Genomic DNA, 7,170 nt, shown 5'->3' on the forward strand with positions numbered 1-7,170 from the left:
CTGCTGTAAAACTTCAGTACAATATGTTTTAGTTCCTAAGTAAAACACGGTATCCTTTTAATTTGTACAATTACTTGACTAGATACACACAAATATTTCCATATCTTGGTAATTTAAAGCTTGAAAACTAAATATTCTATGAGCTATAAGACAAAACAAAACACCTAACTTCCTCTTCCTTGACAGTTACTAAAATGCCAGAAGTCAAATATTTTTTCACTCTAATCCAAGGGCACTGCTAGCAGCATGAGTTTCTCAGTGATCACCTTCTCTTACTGCGATACATATTTTCATTAATAGCTTCTTTGGCTAAACTTATTCAGGCCAATGTAGCATTTGTCCTCCACTCTCCACGACGGAAAACGAAAAAAGACCCCAAAACTCTACCAAACCGAAAGAGACAGAGGAGCCATCTCTCTCACTCAATGGGAATTCAGCATTGTCTGAAAAGTTACCAACATTGCCACCCAGATGAATAAAATTTTCATAAAATATTTTGAGTTCTAAGATGAAGCACATTATAGGAAATTTCCATCAGGCTGCTTGCAAAATTAATGATGCTTACTGACTGGAGAAAATAGTTACAGAAGCACAGAAAAGGAAAGTAAAAGAAAGATAAAGCCAGTTGACTAGCAGAAGACTGCTTCAAAAAGCTTTTGGTCACCCTTATACTGAGGAACAAAACCCTTTGCAAGAAGGAAAGCATTAGTACTTATCCCAACTACCCTTGCATGAAAAGCCACAAATATGTCTCCCGAGGAACACAGGCAAGCTAGACCTCAAACCTCTGCTGAAATGAAAGGCTGGTTTGAAGATCTTCTTTCCTAAAGAGTATTTCTGAACAGCTGGCTCAGGAACAACACTTGCTCGGCTTTCAGAAGTTAGGATTTAACGGAATAGCTTATATAACCCTCCAGAAATAAAAATAAGCAACACTGTAACCAGAAAGCAGAATTTATCTTGTAAGCAGAATTTATCTTGAAGAAATAAAACTGGGGGGGATGGGATGACAGGATGGGACCAAACAACTATTTAACCATAGTGTTTTGCTGAGTCACCTAAATATTTGGTCCCAACTAAGAATGATGACACTTCATAGTGTTGCGTGCTTAACAAAGAAATATGAGGATCTGTGAAACACCGACTTATCTATACCAAACACACCTCAACCAAAGGGACATAGCTGTCACATTCTGACTGCAGTGTCACCAACTGCTGGATTACTAACTCAGGGATCACACTGGAAGATGATGTTAAAAAAACGTCCACAATGACTGCTAGTTCAGGAGAGCTTACCTGAGTTTTAAGCCTTCGGACATAGTAGTGTTTAGTGATCTCGATTTTTGTTAGCTTAGATACTCATTCATTTTGAACAATGTGAGTTTATTTTTTGAGATATCACTGAGGAATAAGTAAATCAATGATGAAAACTCACAAAATGTGATAGGTCAAAGAGGAAACTAAAAGGGTTTAAAAAGTACCTGGAAAGTGTCTTATAAAGAATAGTAAACCTAATAGCAAAAAGTTCTGAAGAGTCACTGAAAAGCGGGAAGCCAGCCAGGGAAGTGGTAGGATCGCTTGGTGACAAGGCGTGAAAGGGACACTCATTGGTAAGTCCATAGCAGAGGAAATCAATGAGATCTTCGTGTCAGCCCTCACTGCTGAAGACGTGGGGGAGAGAGCTCAGAAGAGGTAGATGAGTTAGAAGAAAGCACCTGGGAAGCGTCAGGCCAATTAGGTAAGTTCTGTGCTTGCACACCACCATAACCTGATGGCTTTCACCCCTCAGCTCTCAAGGAACACAAACATAAAATTACATTAAAGGGCAGGCCAAGGTGCATCAATGAATGTTATAAAAAAAAAAAACATTGTGCCAGAGTGCAAGTCCCATCTAAAAAATGGATCTCAAGGGGATCCTCACAGGGACCACAGACCAGCGAATCTGATTTTCATCCCTGGTAAGATGGCAGACTCTATAACAAAGAATAAGACCACTGAGCACATGCATTAGAAGAGCTTGGTGGCAAAGAGTCAGCACGGCCTCTGTAAAGGCAGATCCACTTTGGTAGCTTGCTGGAGGGCTATGAGGGTGTCACTGAGCACATGGACAAGGGGAATCCAGTGGCAAAATATATACAGGTCTTCAAAAATTCTTTAACAAGTTTCCCCACCAAAGTCCAGTCAGGAAGCTTAAGTTGCCCAAGGACTGGAAGAAAGGTCCTTTTATGAACTGAAACCTGATGAAAGGAGAGATGAGAGCTCAGTAATCACTTTTCAGATAGGGGAGAGCCAGCAGCAAGTCCTCTGGAGGCAGGTTTTGACACCACTTCTATTCAGAATGTCTTATCAATGACCTGGAGAAGGGATGAGCAATAAATATTTAAGTTTTCTGATAATACTGAGCTCTTTGCATTACTCAAATGTCATGCTACATATCAAGACTACAGTACCTGGCCTACTTTAGTGTTTTAAAAAAAAGAAAAAAAGAAAACTTTTCCCAAGATCAGTTTTTAGCCTGCCAATTAATGTCGCATTCATGGTGCATTCCCCCACTGCCCTCTCCCTCCCTGGTTCTCCTCTCAGAGGCTCCACACACATGCAGGAAGGTCAAATGAAGAAAGAATAGCGCAGCATACATTCAAGGAGTTATAAACTTATCTCTCCCAATTTTCCTCTTGGAACAGTCAGAGATATGCACTGGACTTGGAAAGAGAAGCATACACCAAATGAGATAGATTTTTTTCCCCCTCAAGTATTCACGAGTAATAAAATCTGAACACGTGCAAGCAAACAGCCTGGTATATAAAAAGATTAGAAGTGCTAGACAAAACAGCAGCATGAAAAGCAAGTGGAGCAACCTAAACATCAGCAAAGAAACTTGAACTTGATGCACAACATACAACAAACTCATACAGTGAAGCAAAGGGGAGAAATTACACTGCCAAAGGAAATTTGCTGGTTTTCAGCATCACTAAGCAAGCAGAAAGAAAGGGCAAAGAGGAGCCAACAGGTTGAATCAGAACTCAAAATAGCGATAAAAGTAAAGAAGGTCACGTTTTAAGTCCATGATAAGCCAACAATAAGGAGCACCACCACCTTACTGTCTACAACAGACTTGGTGCTAGCCATTGAGTTTATGGATAAAAAGTGGAATGTCGAGACAGAACAAAACAAGACTGTCTGACACAGTTTGTCAGTATTGCAGTCAATGTTAATAGACTCCAGTAAAACTTCATGTACACAAAGCCAATTTGAGATTAAAAATGTATGTATTATTTCTAGGGAGTTAAGTTCATAATTTAGGAATGTGACAGGATATTGTTACCCAACATTTAATGAGCATTTGATTTCCAATAAGAGATTACCTCATGTGTATGGACTTAACTTCTAGCTGCACTACAGTGACACGTAGTAAGGTTAAAGCCATTAGACCTCATCCAACGTGGGTAATACATCTGGTAGCCCGTAACATACGTCTTTCTTCCTCCCCTCCTGTATACAGCCTTCTTACACAGTGTTTATTTCCAGTTCAAATGAAGTCTTTATTTTCAACATCCTACATTCAGAATATTACCTAAAGCTGTAGCATAAGGACCATGGCTGAGAGTTCTGCTTCTCTGGCTTTATATAACTGTATTTATAATTAAGGCCAACCTTATACAAATAAGCAGCTGAACTGCCTTAGGAGTCAGGTCAAGCCTGCAGAATGAAATTCCATATGATCAACACAAACTTGTACATATTCAGTCCCAAGTTTAAAGCACTCTTCTTTTGACCTTGCTTTCATTAACGCAAAAAAAGATAAACACGTATCAGCATGTGACAATTTAAAAACTGTTCCACATGCTGTTTTCCCCCATGGGAAAGGAGATGAGAGAGAATAAGACACACGTGACATATTTGTCACAGCCACTTAATGCACTTAAAGCCTACAGATGCCACAGCGGAGAGGGCAGCATAGAAAGTCTGAATATGGCCCTGCAAAGGAAGACGTGAATAGACAGAAACAATAGTCTAACAGTGACAGGAATAAAGAGAAGCAGCACAGGAACTGAAATACACAATGTCTGTGATACAAAAAGGGAGAGAAAACAAAACAAAACCAGAAAAACAACCCTATCTTGTAGACAGTGAATTTATGAGAGGTGAAAGCAGACCTAATTCTGCCTCTTACAGAGAGATTGATACAGGCTTCCCTAGGCAGCAAGCAATAGAAAAGGGAAGCAGGTTAAGTGCAAAGAGCCCAAGTTCACTGTATAAATGCACCCTTTCACACAGTGACTCAAAAGCCGGTTACATCAGGCTACTTAGCTCTGTAGAATTGAACTCCCAGCTTCTTCACCAACTCTAGGCTGCATCAAAAGCATCATTAAGAAGAATCTCTGAGGCTACCATTTCAACACGTTGCTAGTTGCAACGCACAAAAGGACAGGAATCAAATTTGTTTTCTTGAACGAAAGTAACAGGTAAGGAATAAAACCTAAGAATTTTCTGCTAACAGCAGCTTTCTTCATCTGCTATTAATTGCAAAATTCCCACTCCTCTCTGCTTCTTAGTAGTATTTGTTAGAACTGTTGCCTGATGCTCCAAGAAAAAGCTTGCACCCCAGCTAAGGTCAGTAAAATACTCCTCTCCCAAAAATCACAGAAACACCCCCCCTGCATTAGATTATTAGCATGAGGACAGGAACATGAGATATTAATTAACCTTAGGGTAATTAAACTTTTTTACTCCTTTCTACAGTAAAAAATCCCCAAATATATTTATTCTGATCACTTATCAGATCACCAGGATAGGAGATAAGCTGTTAACAACAAAAGTTATCCAGCAAATTTCTTGCTCAGCTGTACGGCTTTTCTTCTCATTCATCAAGACTGGGAAGTAGTGAGTGGTGAATCAGAGTGGCAGTGGGGAGACAGCCTTGATTTTGTGCAAGCAGGGTTCAGCAACAGCCCTAACACTGGTGCATTATCAACACTTTGAGCCACAAATGCAACAGGGGCTGCTATGAAGAAAGTTAACCCCATCCCTGTCAGGCCCAGTACAGACCTAAACCTTCTGCTGGGGCAATGAAGTCTCCTCACACCAATGCTTTCCACAGCCAGTTAATTTCTGGAAATTCTGTTCTCTTATTCTGTTTGGCATTATTCTTACAGACCTTCATCTGCGGTTTTATTTGGTTGTAGAGCTCCTTTAACGTCTTCCTCGGGGTAACAAACTAATATAGCTCAGATGACCTGAACTATAACTATTATGTTTATATTATTATAACAACCAGAATTCAAAATTATCTTGGGTACAAAACTAAAGCAGAACTTTACATCCAAATCCTTTTGTTTCTCCTTGAAGCAAAGCAGTAACTTCATCAGAAACAGAAATTATCAAGCTGATTTCCTTTTGGACATCAACAGTACCAAGAAAGTTAATGAGAATTTCTGGCAATTTATGACTCTGTTTTGAAGTGCAGATATTAGCAGTCAGTATTGTATGTAAAAAAAAAAAAGGAAAAAAAAAAAAATCAAGCCTTCATCCAACAGACCCAGTCATTCCTTCAAAATGTCTTTCTTGACTTAACTAGCAAGGCCTAAAAGTCTGTCTTAGCCAGTGGAAGAGCAACTCTTCCCCCCTACTCCCCATTATCCTTATAACACATCTATCATTTTCATTCTGAGAACATTTCTCCCATTATGCAGAGGTACTCATGTACTGCTTTGAAAGATTTATGCTATGCAATTTTAAAGTAGACTTAGGAAGTGTAGACTTCTCCATGCTTCTATACAGCTTCTTATAAATTCAGCTACAGTTTTCAGACAGGATACCTGATTCAATAGACTAGAGAAATCACACCTACTGTGACTCAGATGCTGTTAAACAGAAATATATGCTCTATGATCTTGAGGGCCCACCTTCTAAGCACATGGCTTAGGTGACAGATTTAGATGTTTACTGAATATGTAAAGGTTTAGAACAGGGGGAAGAAGGATTGGTTATACACTTTCACCCACAAAAATGCACTCAGTTACCTTCTAAGAATAACGCATGGCTTTGCATTATACAGTTAAAGGACCTAGGGACACATTTCTGTGTTGATAAACAGTCAGAAGATAAAGGTGACACAAGACAACAATGATATGAGCTGGAAGACAATCCACTATGGAATGACATCTACAACTGAGCTTATCATGTTCATAGAAGTTTGTGCCATAAAAGTTTAAGATCAGTTCCCTCCCCTCCCCCCCAGGCTCTTAGGAAACACAAAAATAAAAAACATGGCTAGATCTATTCCTGTGGACAGCAACTGGTATGGCATTGAGGAAAGCAACTTGGAAGTGGAGCCATTTCTTATCACCAGCATCTGAGATGTATATTTAAACAAATGGCTGTTTTGCAGTGGGAAGTGAGCATTTAAGTCTAGGTTTTTGGGGTTTGGGTTTGGTTTTTTTTGGGGGTGGGGGGGTGGGGGTGGTGAATGGAGTGGAAGAGTATTCATTTTGCTCAGAAGCATTTGTTTCTATTTATCTTTTTCTACTTCAGTGACACTCTCTCACTGGATACCCTTGGAATTAGTAATAATGAATGTATTCTCCTGTGTTGTTTTCTTACTGGGCACTCGCTTTTTTTTTTCCCCCCCTCTCCTTTTTCTTGGTGTGCTGTTCACTCAGGATCTTCTCATCCAGTTGTTGTCAAAATCTACTGTTTAAGAGCAGAACTTAAACATAACACATATTCTTCCTAGCAAACAACTTAGATTCATGGCTTATCACAGTCACACACAGTACTTCACCAAGATGGAACAAAAGATTTAGCCAAAGATCATATGATCACATCAGTAAGAGATAAACTACATGGTGCTATTGATAAGATTTTGCTTATTAGATAGTAATTAGTGTAGAAATAGTTCACAGTCTTTAACATCTCTGTCCTCATTTTTATGACTTACTCTTTCAAAAGGCTTCACAGCTCTTTCTATAAAATGTCTGTCTAAAAAAGCTAAACTAAAAAAAAAAAAAAACAAAAAAAACCACAAAACTTTTTTCTTCAAAGGTGTCCTGCAGCAGGTGGACCTATGCTCAGAGAAAGCTATTTAACAAACATGAATTAATTCCTCACACATTTTGCAAGCCCCACAAATTTTAGTTGTGGGCTAAGTTTTCCTTCAGCTTTTAAACA

The 7,170-nt window shown here is 39.1% G+C and overlaps 1 protein-coding gene across 1 annotated transcript in view; it reads right to left on the reverse strand.

The window, feature by feature from the left end:
- The window catches only part of NBAS (NBAS subunit of NRZ tethering complex), a 177,110-nt gene that overhangs the window by 85,941 nt on the left and 83,999 nt on the right, over positions 1–7,170 (reverse strand). The gene's annotated exons all lie outside the window — the stretch shown is intronic.

This window comes from Egretta garzetta, unplaced genomic scaffold, assembly GCF_000687185.1.
Source record: "Egretta garzetta isolate BGI_Z169 unplaced genomic scaffold, ASM68718v1 scaffold15, whole genome shotgun sequence".
NCBI classification, from domain to species: Eukaryota; Metazoa; Chordata; class Aves; order Pelecaniformes; family Ardeidae; genus Egretta; species Egretta garzetta.